This window comes from Stenella coeruleoalba, assembly GCF_951394435.1.
Source record: "Stenella coeruleoalba genome assembly, chromosome: 1".
In the NCBI taxonomy this organism is placed as follows: Eukaryota; Metazoa; Chordata; class Mammalia; order Artiodactyla; family Delphinidae; genus Stenella; species Stenella coeruleoalba.
Window position 1 is genome coordinate 115253382 of NC_137169.1, and position 18944 is coordinate 115272325.

Here is an 18944-nt window from a genome sequence, read left to right on the forward strand (position 1 = left end):
TTCAGATTTATTATAGATATTAACAGGGATGGTTAAATATCCCAGTAAACACTGGCCTCCCATTTACCAGCTGTCCAAACATTCATAGGCTCATTGAGAGTTTCATTTGCCACAGACAAGGCTAAAGCCAGGTGGTGCACATAAGACTTATTAACAGTGCCACTAACTGGAATTTGCCAGTGGGTCCTTTAGAGCCAAGAGTCAATGACGTTTGGGGAATATTTAAGAAGAAACCATTCTGTTCTGTGGATTTTGTCCCTAAAGGCTGCAAAGAGAGGGGTTATTTCATTACCTCAAGCAGACTCAATACCAGAGGGTCACCACTGTCATGGACATATCGAGGTTTCTGGTAACATATTCAACAGTCAGAAGGTTTCCCCCTTTGGCAATGGATTAGGAAGTATGGGTAAGAGCATTGTCTTTCCAAGAAAGAGAGGGAGAAGATAAGGCAAGAAGTAAGAGTAAGGAAAAGATATACAGGCCGGTCATCATGGGAAAGCTGTTTCCTTAAGCTACTGTATGCTTCAATTCTTGCAAATCTTTACTTTTAGGTCACCAGTTGGGACGTAGGTCCAGTCAGGGTTTAGTGCTTTCTTTAGATGTGATATATGGATCCAAGAGCCTATTCCTTGGAGTTTCGTGGCACAAGGGTTGGTTAACAGTACCTGATAGTGACCTTTCCAATGGGGTTGAAGAGAGTGATGTCTTTTCCAATAGACAACTCTCCAGGTTGTAGGGTATGGTGCTTAAGATCTTCATGTCCTGGGAGCATGCCATGGAAAGATTGTTCTAATATACGGTTAAGCATAGTTTGTGGGTTCCTAAAGGAGTGGCCCTGAGGTTCAGAAGGACCAATGGCAATGCTTTTGGCCAGGGTATTTGAAGGGTCTCTACAGATTTTTCCTGTTGGGTTTTGATGATGCCATTGGTACATTCGACTAGTCCTGGAGACTGGGGGTGATAACTGCGGTGAAAACGTTGTAGAACTGGCCGTATGGCACAGACTTCCTGTCACACTTGACGAGTCAAGTGGGTTCCCCTAACGCTATGAAGTTTAGGGGCGGTTCCCTCAGGTAGGAATGATCTTTTCCAATAGGTTCTTAGCCACGGAGGAGTCAGTAGCCTGTCTACATGGAGAAGCTTCAGTCCAGAAAGAAAACATGCAAATCGTTGCCGAGACATATTTACGCCCGTGAGGTGGGGGAAGCTGTATGAAATACATTTGCCAAGGCTCACGTGGTCCATCAGGCAACGTAAAGTGCCGAGAAGCAGTGAGGACAGATTTTTCTGGGTTGTATTTTAGGAATAAACATCATCCCTGGATCCAACATCTTCCTAGGCAATGCTGCCTAATATTGGTCTGCTATCATCTGCTGAGAATTCATGACTTGGGAAAGCAACTTTAAAGTCTGCACACTGGTGTTAAAATTCACGATATGCAACACTTTCAACAGTGTGTCAACCTGCTCTCTCACTTTGTCATCACCAGTCTGTTCAGTCTTGTTCAAAGGGCACTAAGCATTTTTGATGCAATGGTTTTTTTCTCTTGACTGGTTGAAGTTTATCAGAGATCCCCACTATATGAATCATTTTAGTATTCTGAAGCAGGGTCTCTTTAATAGTAGCCCCAGTGGAAAGTCATTCCCAGCCTGGAGAAGGGTTGGGGAAAGCCCCTGTGATTCCTCGGAGTCCCACCATTGGGATGTGGAAGGACATTGGAAAGATTGGTTGGGTGACTGAAGACTCCTGGACCATTTAGTTTATAGCAGCCTTTTTTAACAGTGTCCTGACTTCTTACAGTAACAACAGGCCGGGGAGATTTTGCTTAAAGGCCTCCATCTGCTGAAGCTAGAGATTCAGGATTTTAATGGTCTTTTTCTTAGTATAATCATCTAGGGTGCAGGCTACTTAGTTTGCCAAACTAAGTCTGCAGTGGACATGGTTTCCCATTCTATTCTGGCTCTCTTAACCAAGAGAGAAAAGTCCTGGTTTAGCCCATTCATGAACACAGATTTGAAGCCTACCCAATTGGATTGGACATCCAGAGGGAGACCAGAAATCTCCAAAACATTTGGAGTTGACTGTCATAGTTGTGCACAGGTTCACTGGGTTTCTGAGTGTAAGCCTGGATCTTATTCCAGTTCACAGGGTTTTGGGATTTCCAGGTGGTCATTTAGCAACTGCCCAGCCTGATCCTATAACAAGGCAGGGGGTAGGTCTCTCATTTGCAGTTCTAGAGATTTTCCAGGATTATCCCAAGTAGCTGTTTTCATTCAATGCTGGGCTTGGCCTTTGCCAACAAGCGTGTGAACTAGCTGGTATATATCTGAGGAACCTGACTGGTAAATCTGGGTAACTGTATTAAACGTCTCTGCAAAATCTATAAGGATCTTCAGTAGCTCTAGGAAAATCCTTGACTGTGTCTTTTAGTTTGGCCTTAGTCTACAGGACATAGGAAATTGGAGGCTTAGCAACAGGATCCTCAGAGGGACTGATTTTAAAGGAGCAGGTTCTAAGAGGTTCGGATGAAGAGAAAATAGGGAGAGGTTTGGAGAAAAATGGAAATTCACTGGAAGGGTTGGAATGAGGATGTGGTGGGTAAGTGCAGTAGGGGAAGAGGATGAAGAGTCTTCCAATGCGTTTTAATCTTCTTGTAATGGTTTATTCACCCCTGTCAATTTAGAAAGGTTTTTTTGTAAAGCCTCAAGATGTCAACTGAAATACGTATCCCATTCAATTTGTTGTATTTTAGAGTTTTGGTCCTCAAGTTTGGTTCTGAGAGAAACAAATTTGGGGAGATTGAAGCTTCGCCATAATGGCCACTGAAGTTCTAAATTATCTTTGGTTAGGTCAGTCCATTTCATTAAAAATGCAAGTGAGGAGGGACCATAGTTTTTTTTGTTTGTTTGTTTGTTTTGCAGTACACGGGCCTCTCACTGTTGTGGCCTCTCCCGTTGCGGAGCACACGCGCAGGCTCAGCGGCCATGGCTCACGGGCCCAGCCGCTCTGCGGCATGTGGGATCTTCCCAGACCAGGGCACGAACCCACGTCCCCTGCATCGGCAGGCGGACTCTCAACCACTGCGCCACCAGGGAAGCCCGGGACCATAGTTTTTAAACACAGAATGGGCCAGGGTCCCAAAGGAAGGGCCATCCTGAGTGTTTGTGGGATCCCATAATGTTAACTTAGAAGTTCAGAAAAACAAACAAGTACTCACTAAAAGGACAATGCCTTCAGGAAAACAGATCCTGAATAAAGTCAGAGAGCTCAGCCAAAAAGAGGGAGCTTGAATCTGAGAGGAGGCTTGTGAACCGCTAAGAAGACATCTCACAGGAGCAGAGGGCATGCAGTACCAGGGGGCTTCATCGCCTTCAGATCCCTTAATGGTTGTCATGAAATGTCACCATTAAAGATGAAACAGTATTTACAAAAACCAGGACATGGAAGCAACCTAAGTATTCATCGACAGATGAATGGATAAAGAAGATGTGGCACATATATACAATGGAATATTACTCAGCCATTAAAAGAAACGAAATTGAGTTATTTGTAGTGAGGTGGACATAGAGTCTGTCATACAGAGTGAAGTAAGTCAGAAAGAGAAAGACAAATACCATATGCTAACACATATATATATGGAATCTAAAAAAAAAAAAGGTTATGAAGAACCTAGGGGCAGGACAGGAATAAAAATGCAGACGTAGAAAATGGACTTGAGGACATGGGAAGGGAGAAGGGTAAGCTGGGACAAAGTAAGAGAGTGGCATGGACATATATACACTACCAAATGTAAAATAGATAGCTAGTGGGAAGCAGCTGCATACCACAGGGAGATCAGCTCAGTGCTCTGTGACCACCTAGAGGGGTGGGATAGGGAGGGTGAGAGAGAGATACAAGAGGGAGGAGATATGGGGATATATGTATACATATAGCTGATTCACTTTGTTATAAAGCAGAAACTAACACACCATTGCAAAGCAATTATACTCCAATAAAGATGTTAAAAAATAAAACAAAATAAAAATGAAACAAGGTCTTAAACTAACCAAAATAAGTTTATCCGTGAATAGCACAGGAATTGCAATTCGGGACAAGCAAACTATGGTGAACCACAGGCAAGTCCAAGGAGACAAAGGGAAGGTCAAGTTTTACTAGGTTTTAAGAAGAAATGGGAGGAGAAGAGGGCAGGCCGTGGCAGGGAATTTTCATTGGCTGAAAGTGGCAGGCAGCTTGTTGCTGGGTCAAAAGGAAGACTTCCTTCTTCCTGCTGGGATCTGTAAGCTGTGGTGAGCAATGAGTGCATGAGAGACCTCCCTTCATGGCTTCCTGACTCCATTTTGATTTAGGTTTCCTTTGTTCAATTTCACAGATGCCTGTACAATAAGGCCTTTTTGGACATTACTTCCAGTCTTTACAGCATATTGTGCCAGATGGTGTCATTTAACAGATGAGAAACTTGAGGTTCAGAGGGGTTAAGCATTTTGCCCAAGGCCACACAGCTTTTAAGTGGCCAAGGTATGATGAGCTCAGGCCTATCTGTCCCCCAAACTCTAAATCTCCCCTCACCTCACTGTCTCTCTTCCCAAGTCTCTTCACCCTATAACCTTTTCATTGAATAAATACCGACTGGAAATAGATGACTAATGAGGACCTACTGTATAGCACAGGAAACGCTACTCAATACTCTGTAATGACCTATATGGGAAAAGAATCTTAAAAAGAGTAGATATATGTATGTGTATAACTGATTCACTTTGCTGTGCAGCAGAAACTAACACAACGTTTAAAATCAATTATACTCCAATAAAAATTTTTCCAAAAAATGGACGTGCTGTGGAAGCACACACGCACACACAAAAATACCGATTGGGCCACACCTCATGCAGGGCACTAGAGATGCAGTGGTAAACAGGCAGAAATGTTTCCTTCAGGGAACATACAGTCGTGCCAGAGGGTTGTACCATAAGCAAGTAATAACCAACCCCCAGAATGAGGGTCATGAGAGGGACTCTCAAGGAGCAGAGAACACCCTAGGGCTTGGGGCTGGGAGGGAGCCGAGGGCAGGCAGCTGTTGAGGGCTGGGCTGGCCTCTCCGGTGGGAATGAGGCCGTGGGAGACCCGCTCTTGCACGTGCCCCTCCCCAGGTTGTGAGTTCCAGAGGCTGCCAGCAGGGGGAGCCCATTGCCCAGGCCTGAGTAGCCCCTCAGATGCTTATGTAACTGGGAAAACTGGGGGAGGAGAGCAAACCCCAGGCAGAGGCGCGTCACACAGTAGCACACGCACGTACCTACAATAACACAGAGAAGCTTCATACGCAAAGACGTCACACCCCCAACAGAGCGATGCACAGACACACAGCACACCCACATGCTGCAGAGGAGGGATATATCATCGGGAGTGCAGAGGTCTCCCGTACCCTCCCGATCTGGTCCCTAAAAACTCCACCCAGGCTTACCCAGCACCGAGGCTGATGCCTGCGGTGGGGTGAGCAGAGAAAGGAGGAAGGCGGCCTTTCCATGAGTCTTGGGCCAGCCTCATCAGCCATAAGGGAGGGAGCCTGGGGTTGCAGAGATGGGAGTGAAGCGGGTGGTAGTGATCATGGGGGGCTGTTGTCACCATGCCATCACCAGCCAACTCGCCCTCCTTGTGCCACCAGGGGTGGGCATACATCAGACACCGGGCCTATGTTTCCCAGGCTTATTTAACTCACTTCCCCTAAGATGAAATATATACAAGGCACTGAGGTGTCCTGAGTCCTTAAACATAAGACCCACGCTGTGCCCTAAAGGAACGGATAACCTGGCTGAGTGTCACACTTTACGAGTCACAACCGTGGAGACATTTTTCTCAGAGAGGCACATTCACAGATGGGGCTGTTGACCTATTCTCACGTGTGCCAGGTGTGTAACATGATCTCATTTAATCCTCCCAGCACCTCGTGAGGGGAGTGCTATCATCACCCCTGTGGGGAGACTGAGGCTTACGGGAGTTTAGGAACGTGTCCAAAGTTAATGGATTAGTTACTGTCCAAACTCAGATTTGAACCTCGGGTTGACTGAGGAGCCGGTGCTCCTTCTGTTAAACGGCTTCTTAGAGGCAAACGTGGACCAGCATGTGTGTGCAGACACACACCCCTCTATGGATACGGACAGTGCCTTGGGGACAGAGTGACAAACACATCCAAGAAGCGAGCACACATACCCACCCGACAGTAGACATACAGCAGAGCCACGAACACACGCGCAATCCTCGGCTTTCTTTCTCTTAAATGTGTATAAATCCCAGTTTGGTGGGAGCTAAGGATCACACACAAGAATGTCCTGTGATTTGTGTGTGTTTAGGAAAGCCTTGACCCATACTGCCCCGATGAGCCATATTTTCCCACCCTCCCAAAGGGGGAAATTCCCTCTGCTGACTTGCTGAGAGGCTCAAGTAAAGAGACAAGACAGAGATGGAGCAAAAAACCTACCTTTACCCTGACATCCAACTCATGCAGAGACACACTGAAACAGAGATGCAGACACAGGGACCTGGGTGCACCAAAAGAGAAACACACAGGCAGCGTGCACACCCAGAACCACTCACACAACCACAAAGCTACCTCCCACACCCACACACGTTCACACCAGACCCTCTCCCTCCTTCCTTCCTAGCCAGGCATCTGCACCCTCCTGGGGGATCGTGTGTGTGTGCGTGTGTGTGTGTGTGTGTGTGTGTGTGTGTATCTACTCCCTGAACCCTCCTTTAGCCCTGGCTGAGCCCACACTCCCCCCAGTTCTCAAAGCCTATACCAAGGGGGCGGCACATCTCTTCAGGAGCAGGGAAACCACGGACTTCCCTGGCGGTACAGTGTTGAAGACTCTGAGCTTCCACTGCAGGGGGTGCAGGTTTGGTCCCTGGTCAGGAAACTAAGATCCTGCATGCCACATGGCGTGGCCAAAAAGAGGAAAAGACGAAGAAGAAGAAGAAAAAGAACAGAGAACCCACAACGCCATTGCTGGCCTAGCCCTGACTCCGGAGGAAGCCCTGCCGTTTCTAAAGCCAGGATTAGTGCCAGCGGCCGCCCACTTTGGAAGGCTGTGGATGGATCCCTCTCCGCTGGAAGCCCCTCCCCCCCCCACAAGTCCTTTGGTCCCCGGTCCCATAAGGCTGTGTGCCTGGGCTCCACCGCAGGTGCTCCCGCATCTCTCTCCTCCATTCCCAGCCAGCTGAGAGGGAGCTGCCAGTGCAGACCTATATGTCTGGAGAGTGGCAATGGGGCTGAGGCAGCTCCCATTGTGTGACGTCACTTCTTCCCCATCACAAGCAGCTGGGGTGGGGCAGTGGGCAGAAGATGGCAGCGGTATGGCTAGACAGAGGTCTGTGGGCTGCGTGTTGTAGATGAGACTCCGGGGGCAGGAGGTGGTAAACGCCTGGTGACTGCCTCTGAGTCAGTGAGCGGGAGACAGGTTTAGAGAACAGGTCGTTCCAAGTTTGCCCACACCCAGCTCTGAGCAAGGTGAGGGGGCGGCACCGGCGATTGCTAATGCTTCCTGAACACCTGCTGTGCGCCAGGCACTGCTCTGTGCACCCTGCACACACGCACTCCCTCCCTCGGCCGGTCCTCACAAAAACTACGAGGGCTGGGTCCTGTTGCCACCTGTTTTGCAGATGGGAGCAGGAGGCCTGGAGAGGGTATATCCCCTACCCAAGGCCGCCGGGCTAGCACATGGTAGCATCCGGATGCAGGTGCAAGCCGTTTGTCTCCTGAACTTAAGCTGCTAACATTCTTCTCCCTCCTGCTACCGTCACCCTCACACACTTGCTCATATACGCACATGTGCACGCACGCACACACACACACACACGCGCGCGCACGCACTCCTGGTGTCTATACAACCTCTTGAAATAACAGTCTTTTCCCACGAGCGTATCTCCAGCTCCTGGCACATAATGGGTGTTTAATAAATATTTGTTCGATGAATGAATGCAGTGCTGAGGCTCAGGAAAAGAGGAATCAATAAGAGGAGTGTGTGTGTGTGTGTGTGTGTGTGTGTGTGTGTGTGTGGTATGGAGGGTGGGGTGGGGGGAGAAATGGGCGAGAGGAATTTCACACACGTGCACACACGCACACATACACAGCCCTCTAGAGCTGCCGATGTCAAAGGCTCACTTCTCCCTCTGGGGTCCCAGCCCTTCCAAGCACCCTGGGTGGCGAAAAAGGACTGAAAGCGGGGTTCACAGGGCTCCCTGAGATGGACGGGGGCCTTAACTCTCCCCTCCAATCAGAACAGAGGACGGGGGATATGAGGCAAGCTCTGGGAAGAGGGTATGGGAGCATGCAGTCCCTGCTTGTCACCATTCCCTGCCCCGGTGCTGCGTGCTCTCCAAGCCCCCCTCCCCACAGCCCTGGCACCCCAATGTCCACACCTGGACTCTCCAGGAACCTGGCACCCCTTGGTTCTCCTGGCCAAAGAGGAGACAAATGCCCTTTTCCCTAGTCCAACTGAAACAAGGGTGGAATTTTTCCAAAGGCTCTCTGTTGGAAAAGAGAAGGGAAAACAAAGCCAGAAATAAAGACTACAAAAACAAAGAAACAGAGTGGATGGTGAGGGTGAAGGAGCTCACCCTGGGGGGGTGGAGCGGGCCTGGGGTCCTGATGCTGACGTGCCCTCCCCTGCTCCCACAGCACCTGTCCTCAGCCCTTTGATGGTGTTTTCCACTCTGCATTGTTGTCCCAAGCCTGCTTTATATTTGCCTCTCCATCCTGGCTGCGAGCTGCTCAAGGCCACTGTTGGCTCTTCTTTGCTCTGCCCCCATGCCTAGCGCAGTGCTTGGCAAGGAGGAGAAGCACCACAGATAAGTGCCAAGCAATTGAGGAAGCGCGGGAGCAAATGGGTGACGGAGAGAGAGGGAAGCTGGGTCCTTTCTCTCGTGGCCAGATCGCCTCCATGGTGGGCACTGCTGCCCCCTCTGGAGTTTGTCTGACACTCCACAGACAAACAGACCATCCACAGCTGACAGAAAGCTTCTCCTCTTATTTCAGAGCCCTAACCTTCCATCCCTCAGCAGACAACCCAGCCCGGCTTCCTGGGCAGCCTGGGAAGGGCCGAGCTCTGTCCTCTGGGGAGGAAGTGTGCTGGAGACTGGACTCACCTAAGGAAGAAACTGCGGTCCCAAGACCAGGACATGGAAAAGCAAGGGCAGAAAATATAGTAGCGAACATGCATCGAGCATCTGAGTTCTCAAAATAACCCTGTGAATTAGAGCTGATAAGGAAACTGAAGCTCAGAGAAGCTCAACTTTTGTCCAGTGAGTGGTAGATTAGGGTTTCTTATCCAGGCATTCTGACTCCACAGTAGTTCCTGACTACGTTGCCACGCAGCTTCTGCATAGGACAGACGGCAGTCCCGAAGAGCCAGTGTCTGGGGGAACGACAAGGGTGTGGGCCCAGCCAGCTGGCAGGACTGGGTGATGGGAATCCAGGTGGGCAGGGCTGCCTGCTCCAGAGGGCACTGAGGCACTGAGCGCTGGTGCTGACGATGCCAGCTTCTGAGCTAGATGTCCCTGGGGGCAGGTGACTAGACAGAGCAGACCCCCACGTTGGGGGACGAAGCCGGTTAGCTTTAGGAGCTCAGGCATATGAAGTAAAACTTCTGTGTTCTCATCTTAGTCAAAAACTCTGGGGGCTTCCCTGGTGGCGCAGTGGTTGAGAGTCTGCCTGCCGATGCAGGGGACACGGGTTCGTGCCCCGGTCCGGGAAAATCTCACATACCGCGGAGCGGCTGGGCCCGTGAGCCATGGCCGCTGAGCCTGCGCGTCCGGAGCCTGTGCTCCGCAATGGGAGAAGCCACAACAGTGAGAGGCCCGCGTACCGCAAAAAAACCTTCGGGGCTGGACTTCTCTGGTGGCGCAGTGGTTAAGAATCCGCCTGCCAATGCAGGGGACACGGGTTCGAGCCCTGGTCCAGGAAGATCCCACATGCGGCGGAGCAACTAAGCCCGTGCGCCACAACTACTGAGCCTGCGCTCTAGAACCCGCAAGCCGCAACTACTGAGCCCTTGTGCCACAACTACTGAAGCCCACGCGCCTAGAGCCCATGCTCCACGACAAGAGAAGCCACTGCAGTGAGAAGACCGCGCACAGCAACGAAGAGTAGCCCCTGCTCACTGTAACTAGAGAAAGCCCATGTGCAGCAACAAAGACCTAATGCAGCCAAAAATAAATAAATAAATAAATTTATTTAAAAAAAAATCTTTGTGGCTGTGATTCGAGAATCAGACAACATAGGTCTGGCTGAACCTAGTTTTACTGGCTGTGTTGCCTCCATCCTGTTACTGACTTCCTCTAGCCTTGGTTTCACCGTGTGGAATGTGAGAATTAGTACAGTGTTGACCTTACGTTTTTTGAGGACTATTGTGAAGATAAAATGAGAATATAGCTATCACGGTGCCTGGCTATGATCAAAGCTAGGGCGCGTGGCGGAGGAGGACCTGCAGCAAATAGAGGCGGGGAGATTCTTCTAAGTGAGCCGTGTCTGTCCCCTGGTTCCCACCCCTCTGCTCTCTGTTTCCCACTCTTTTTCCCTCCACTTCCTGTATTCCTCTTGGAAGAGGGTAATCTCCACACCTGCTTCAGTTTCCATACACTCCTTATCCCTTCACAATTTTATCTCCAAACTCCACCCTCTATGGAAATGGTTTTCTCAAAAGTCACACCAGTAACTTCTGAGTTGCCCCCAAAGTGAGCAGCTTTCATTTCCCCTTGGCCTCCTATAGCATCTGAAGCTGTTAGTTCCTTGCCCCTTAAAACTTTTTCCTCTTTCGGTTTCCAGGCCTCCTACTTGGTCTAGTTCCCCCATCTCTCTGGCTTGTCTACTTCTCCATCTTCTGGATCCTCCTTCTCTACACCGGGTGTTACCCAACTATCTGTCCAAGATAGTTGATGTTCCTGGTTCAGTGACCACCTCTGTGCAGGTGACTTCCACAGCCTGCCCTCTCTCCCAAGTTCCAGCGCCACCTGGAGACCCTGCCAGTAACACCTCAAACTGAATATGCCCCGGGGCAAATGTGCGTCTTCTTTCTCACACAACCTCCTTTCTTCCATACCCTTCTCTTAGTTCCCTCTGCACCAGTATCCTCCCCCATCTCCAGCGCCTTCCTCTCTCATCCTGACGTACAATCAATTGACAAATCCTGAAATTCTACCTCCCAAAGTCCCTTTCTCCTCATTGCCATGGCCACTCTCTTGCTCCAGACCCTTGTCACCTCTTGGCTAAATTTTTGCCATAACCTCCTACCTGTCTCTCCCTTCCAGCCCAACACCTTGGTCCACGTACACACACCCCTTGCAATCGGTGAACCTTCCGAGAGCATCACTCCCCTGCTCAAAAATCTGAAGCGGCTCCATGTTGCTTATAACAATATTTTTCAAAGTTGCTTGGCGGTAAAAATACAGATTCCCACTCTCCACCCCTGCCCTTATGGATCGGAATTTCTAAGAGATGGGCTTGCTCTCCTGTATTTGCAATAAGCCCCTGAAGTGGTTAGTATCATCAGAGCCTTTTAGGAAATACTGGCGTTTAGAATGGCACTTAGTCTGGTGTTCAAGGCCCCCCCATGAAACGGCTCCCACACCCATTCCCAGTATCAGCTCCCTTGTTTCTTTGCACACTGGGTGCTTCAGGCTTCTGTGCCTGTGCCTATTGTGTCTCCTCTACCCAGAACACGCTCTCTCTGGTTCTCTGAGCCAGAGGTGGATCCTACCTATCCATCAAGACCCAACTAGGATGCCACCTCCTCCCTGCAGGCCTCCTAATTCTTCCAGCTGAGAACCATCTCTTCCTTCTCTGAGCTCCCATCACCCTCTAAACACAACAGTGTGCAGCCAGCAGACAGCTGTACCGTTCCTTCCCTGTATCTTCTGGGGCATTCCTCTCTCTCGCCATTGCAGCCTGGAGGATTCTGCACGTGTGCTCCTGGGGATAGAGCAGCTCCTTCTCTGCATCCTTATAACCCAGAAGTTATATGTGCAGGTTCTAGAACCAAACTGCTTGGGTTTGAATCCCAGCTGCCTTACTTGGGTAAGCATCTTGGGATCTTCATGTCTCAGTTTCCCCATCTATCAAAGAGTTGTTGTGAGAATTAAATGAAGTAACTCATGGGAAGTGCTAAAGTGCTAGCATGGTGCCTCATTAACTGTTAGCTCTGATGAGCTAGAGCTCTTAGACATGATTGGTTCCAACTCTGCTTGCACATCGAATCATCTGGGAGCTTTTGAAAGTTACTGATGGCCGAGTCCCACCTCAGACCAGCAAAAACGTGATCCCTGGGGTGAGGCCCAGGCATGAGTTATTAGTATACAGCTAGAGGTGAGCTGTGTACTACCCAGTACACCCCCTCACTCTATTGATGGGAGGTAAAGGACTTATTCAGGTTCACACGTCTAGTTCATGGTGGAGTGAGTCCTATCTGGCAAGCATCTGCTCTCCCTCTGGTCCAGCACAGGGTGATGTCTAGTACTCCATGGCCCAGCCTTTGCTCCCGCATCTTCGGGATGGGAGAATCGCCCAGGTGCGAAGCAGAGCCCAGGCCCACCCAATCTCACTTAGCATAAATGAAAGTAAAGAAGTGAGGGGAGCTAGAGGAACTGAGGCATCCCCGAGGGCTCAGAGCTGCCCTTGGGAAGACCAGATCAAGGGGTGGGGTAAAGGGATTTGGTGACTAAAAGGCCATGAGATTCTGACAACAGGACCATGAGGGTGGGAACCTTATTTGCCTTGATTGTAACAGTCTCTCCAGTACCTTGCACAGAACCTGGCACACAGTAAGTGCTCCAGAAATACTGGGAGAGAGTCTGAAGGATGCAGTGGACTGACCGTGAGCCCACATCATTGACTGAATTATCCGTGGGGGCACTCGGGTTCCCCAAGGGACAAGGCTGAGAACATCCAGACAGGAGCGCAAGAGTGAAAGGATCCTGGACTTGCAGAGAAACTGAGGCACAGTGGAGGCCGAGCTCCACAAGGTCCCAAGGAGAGCTCGCTGTGTGGCGCGAGATGTCGGCCCTGTGTGCCAGGTGTTTGCAGGGCATCCTGTCCCAGCCGGGTGTCTGGAACACCAAAGGGGACAGGCAGACAAGCAGAGCTGTATTCTGGGCCAAATGGAGGGGGCCTGGTTAGGGAAGAAGGAGGTAGAAAGGAGGAGGCTAAGGGGGAACCGGGCTGCCTCTTGATAGGGGGAGCAGGGAGGCGGGGAGCTCTGGGCTGGTGGCTGGGTCAGATCTCGGGCCAAAGCAAACCTGCCTCAGGGGGCTGGGGGCCGCTCCCTCCCGGCCCAGATGGAATCAAAGGCAAACAGGAACCCTAGAGGGCCCAGCTGTGACCCCTGCCCCCCACACTCAGCGGGGCCCATTAACCCCATCCTCCCCATTACCCCTAACAGAATTTTCCCAGCCTGAAGAATCTCTGGAAACAGACTCATCTGTTGTTTGTGGATCAAATGCCAGCCAAGAAATGTCAAGTTTCTCCAACCTCACTCCTAGCCCTGCCCTTCTCCCAAAAGACAGCCAGACCCTTCCCCCTCTCACACAGGCTCTCAGTAAGAAACCAGGGTAGACTTTGCCCAAACCCTGAGCCCTTCCTTGCTTCTATGCCAAGAGTTGAAGGGATCAGACCCATTTCTGGGGGTCACACTAATAAACAAAATAGGAGTGCCTGCCCCCTTATATCTCCTTCTGAACCCTGGTCTCCAACGGGTGGTTGGTGATAGAACCATAGGTAAATTTTCCCGTTTACCTGAGCTGAGCCGTGAGCTGAGGAGGAAGTAGCCTGGAATTTGGGGATCATCAGAGCTGCAAAAGGACCTCAGAGATTTTCTAGCTCTACTCCTCGTTATTCAGATGAAGAAGCAAAGGCAGAGTGGGGATGCCTCTTGCCCAAGGCCACATGAGTTCTCCCACTGAGACCAACCTCGCCGGCCTGTCTTGCAGACATGTGCCTTTTGCATTGGACCATGGTGTGGGCATGGTTAGCTCCATGCTTGTGTCCTAGACGCACAGTGGAAGTCCGGGGGAGGAAAAAGAAAGGACCTGGGTGTGGCCCAGGGGGAGCGTGTCAATCCTCCTCCTTGACCACGATGGCCCAGAGCTGCTCCGTGCCTGTCTTCCCACTGTGCAGCTCTGGGCCATCGTGGTCAAGGAGGAGGATTGACACGCTCCCCCTGGGCCACACCCAGGTCCTTTCCTTTTCCTCCCCCGGAGGAAAGCCAGAGAGCGGTAAAGAGGGCCAAAAGAGGTGGGCATGGAGCAGAGACAGAGAGATGCAGGAAAATTCTTCAGGGTGCTCTTTTCTCTATTTTCTGAATTCTTTTCTTTTTTTTTTTTAATTTCAAGAGTTTATTTGAGCAAAAGTCCATTCCAATCCACCAAATTGGAAGTGGTTAGGAGTGTTTTGCTAAAAGAAGCTAGGAGAAAGACTTACATAAAGAAGCTGTGGAAGAAGAGGAAGGAAATTATTTAATGACCGTAGTTTAAAGCCTAGAATTGGTTGTCCTTAGCATTTTGATTTCATGATCTTGAAGCATTTACATGTTTGGGTTTGGATTTTGGTTTGCTTACATAGGCTGTCACCTCAATCTAATGGTCTCCTTGTTTAGTTACTTTAATATGACAAACTTAATGAAAAAAGTAAATTCAATCAGGAAGCATAATTTTATATTGAATCAAAAGGAAGAGAGACACTTAGTTATTTTTGTTTCCTTGACACTTAGTTATTTTTGTTTCCTTGTTACAATCAGACATGTAACCCGGGACTTCCTTTTGTGCTTTGGATTCTATCCTCACTCGGAAGGACTTAATTCCTGAATTTATCTCTGTCTCTTCTGAATTATCAGTTTCTTCTTCTCTACCAGATAACTACCATTGACATACAAACATAAGCCTTCACACCAGCCACAGGAAACCAAAGTACAACAGAACACCGGCCTCCCATTTCTCTAGGCCCACACCCCTGAACTCTTTATAATGTGGTTTTAACAATAAAAAAGATAATAAGAATAATCTGGAGGAAAAATTAAAGATGACAGGTTTTTAGAACACATTTTGTGTAGATTGAAAGGGAAGACCAGAAAGAAAACAGGCGCAGATGTAAAGGGGGGAGAGCAAGTGAGAGAGAAAATCCAACATGGTCCTTGCGGTCCAGTGGTGAAACTGAGGCAGCAGTAGGACCTAGACAGCCACTCTGCCCACCACAGGGTCACTGCAACCTGCGGGAAGTACAAGGAGAGAGGGCTGGAGAGGAAGAGGGAGGAAGAGGTACCTTTTCTGGGACACGTGTCATGGCCACTCCAGGCCTTCCCAGCCTCCCCATATCACCTCAAGACAGCCTCCTCATGGAAGGAGACACTTTTCCACTCACTCCCCCAGAAGGCCCTGGGGGCCTGGCAGTGGTGACAAGACCACAGGCCTTGAAGAAGAAGGGGAAAAGGGATTCAGAGGGAATGACAGGGGGGAGAAGCGAGGCCGCCCAGAGCGGGCTGGCAGCAGGAAAGGAGGAAGAACCGGAGCAGGACCGGGGAGCTGGGCCCCGATCGGGGACTGGGGCAGAGAAGTGGGGTGACGGGCAGGCAGAGGGCCAGGGGGGCGGCAGTGCTTCCTGCCCTCCCATTCTCCCTCCCTCACTCTCTTTCATGATCTTGAAACAACCTTCAAGTCTGGGCTGGAGGCCCCAGGAGACCAGTCACTTAGGAAACAAAACTGTTTCTTGGAGACCTTGAAAGCCCATCGCAGCTGAGCGGCGTCCCCACCCCCTCCCTGCGCACAGACACATTCTCCCATGGCCTCTCACGTACACCCACCCGGCTCCACACGTCCTCCCCACCGGCCGCACGTGCACACGCACGCACTCACGCACACACGCACACACACACCGGGGTACTGACATGCACTGGTACACAAAGAACTGATTTTTACTACACTGACCACACATCCCCCTCTGGAGTTACCTTGGTTCCTTCCCACGGTCTCTTCCCCACACACAGGACCCCACACAGTCACGCCCCCCTCAGTCAATGACGAGCACACAGGTGCATGGGCGTGCACACACACACACCAGAATATGCCCTCCTCTGCCTCTCTCTGACCCTCTCCCGGTCTCTCTCTGTCTCTCTCTGTCTCTCTGTCTCTCTCTGTCTCTCTGTCTCTCTCTGTCTGTCTCTGTCTCTCTCTCTCTCTCTCTCTCACACACACACACACACACACACACACACACACACACACACACACACACACACACACACACACACCCCTCCCTCCCAGATCCTCCCATACCAACCAAACACCTGATTCACAACCGGCCACCCTGCCCTTTGTGGACCCCCTATCTGATCTATGAGTTTCTCTCAAACCCACCCCCCAGCCCAGTCCCCCTGGCCTTTCCACCCCCTACTTTTAAGTCTTTCTCACTCTCTGCTTTGCTCTTCTTACCCCCAGGGCTTTGATCCAAGCTGGCACTACCGGCTGTGTTCAAAGGAAGCAGGAGCCCAGGAGCCCGACCAGGCCCCCCCAGATCAAAGGACCAGGTGATGCCTACACTGGCTGATGTCCTGGAGTCTGAGGTCCACCGTGGAGGAGAAGGTAGACTCCCAGAGCCTCCACAATGTCCCCGGCAGGGAGGGTGGTCAAGGATGCACGACACGGGTGAGGAATGGGCCCCAGGTGTCCTGTCCACCCTCTCCTTTGTCCGAGCCCCAGATGTGCCTGTACCAGTGCCCTCGGAGCTGCACACTAGCCCAAATGCAGGGCGAGGCGGGGACCGCCCACTAGGCTGCGTGGGCAGAGGAAGGGCACAGCCCCTTCCAGTGTTGGGCCTGGCTAGGGGGACCAGAGCCAGGGCCTTGGAAAGACTGGGCAGTAGTGGGAGGTGCCGGGGGGTGAGGGTGGGGAGTGAAAACTAGGAGAGCCCGGTGCCAGAAGTCTACAGACCCTCAAGTTCCGGGGGCCATGTTCTACCTCACCTTGTGTCCTGCAGAGGGCAAGGCAGAAGATAACCCAGATACTTCAACTTAGGACCCGAGGAACAGGTGCTTCCTAAATCCCAAGTCATCCACCCCTACCCCAGGGCAAGGCTGCCCTCTGTGTGGAGCCCCCCACACGTGGGTCACTCTTCTTCAGGCGGTCTCTCCTGACGTCTAACCACCAGCCTTCTCGTTACATCTTCAGCTACTTCTCTCGCTCTCCCCTCTGCACACCTGGGCTTGAACTGGGATCTATTTTCTGCTCGTTGTTTCCTCCCACTACCTGTTCTCCCCAGGTCCAAATTCAAGGTCAGTCGAGGGGCCCATGTGGAGAAGGTGTCTACCCCATTCCACCCACCCTTCCTGCTGCAACCCAGGAGGAGAAGGAGGACAGATGCAGGGTGTGACCTACCGGATCCCTGTAATGGAAAATCCCAACTGCAGGCCCGCAGGGGGCCAGTTATTTGGGGAGTTCAGAGCCTTGTGCCCTGAGAGTGGACTTGCTGAGGAGAGGTTGATATCCCTCTGTGGGGAGTTCCCTCTGGGGTCAGAGAGGGACCAGCCCAGCCAGCAGAAACCTCAGGCCTCTGGCCCAAGGGCCCCAAGCCCACCCTCCTCTCCTCCTAACTTCCTTTCAAGCTTCCCAGCCAGGGCTCAGACCTGCCCCCTATCGGCTGGCTTCCCTCCACCAGGAGAACGCTGTCTGCTGACTGCTCCCACGAGAAAGCAGGCACTGGATTTTTTCTTCACTCTCTGCCCCTTCTGTTTCCCTGCTTCCTCCCTTTGTCCCGATTCTTTGGCTCTTTTAACAAACAAGCAGCAACACCACCTCTAGACCAGAGGGTCCTTTCCTGGCCATCTCCTCTACCACTGTTTCCGGCTGGTGTCAGGTTCCAGACCCCCTTCCTGCCAGAGGTGAGGGCCCACCTCTCTCCCCAGGCACTGCCTCAGTTTCTCCTGTGCTTCCCTGAAGAGCGGCCCCTTGTCTCCTACCCTCCATCCTGCCGGCTGCAGACTTGCCTTCCCTTCCCCACCAGAAGAAGGAAGCTTGTAGCCCTCCTTTCTAGTTCACAGGTCTGGTACTTGGTATTGATCTCCATGTATCTCTTAGAAGCTCTGAATTTGCCTCTTTTTGGGCTTCTCCCCACGCACCCACAAACCCCAGGCATAATTTCAGCCTAGAGCTCCTCAACTAAGGGAGTGGCGTGTCCTGCTTGTAAGAAAGGTGAACGAAACCCAGAGATATTATCTGGGAAGCCTGCTGGGCTGTCTCCTCTGTGCCCAGCCTGTCCCTCCGCCAGCCACCTCCCAGGCCCCAGGAGTCTTGATTCTCAAACTTTGGAAAGGCTACATCTGGAGGGCTTGGGAGACCCTCTCCCCTCCATCTCCAAGCAGACTACATGCTGCTTCTTGAGCTGCCTTTGACTCTCACCAGGGCCCCCTTCATACACAAGGGCTGGCCTGGGTTCCAACACTACCTTTTCCTGGCTTCAGTGTCCCCACCACCTCTACAGTTGGAAGGAACAGTCTCTGCTTCTTTCTCTGGGAGATTGGATGTAGACTCAGGAGACCCAGATTCTGACTCTGTTTTATCAGGTCAAATAGTTCAATCTCCCTGAGCCTCAGTTTCCCCATCAGGAAAACAAGAAGAAGGGTCAGATCTCATGGCATCTGGCCTCTGGGCTGCTGAGGGGACTGCTCCCCCTCGGCCTGTCCCTAAGGGGCATGTTCCCAGCCCGGCACAGCCTCTCCCTGCTCTCAGCAGTGGTGGCCCCAGGCCAGGGCTTGGAGGGTGAGGGGAGCCCAGGGGGGGCACTCAGCAGGGACAAACGGACCTTCCACAGGCCTGTTGCTTAAGGGGCGGGAGGGGAGGAGTCCTCAGAGATCCTGTTTCAACAAACGTTTCTTTCCCGAGAAGGGGAAGGGGGGGGAGGGGGAGAGGGACCTATTTAA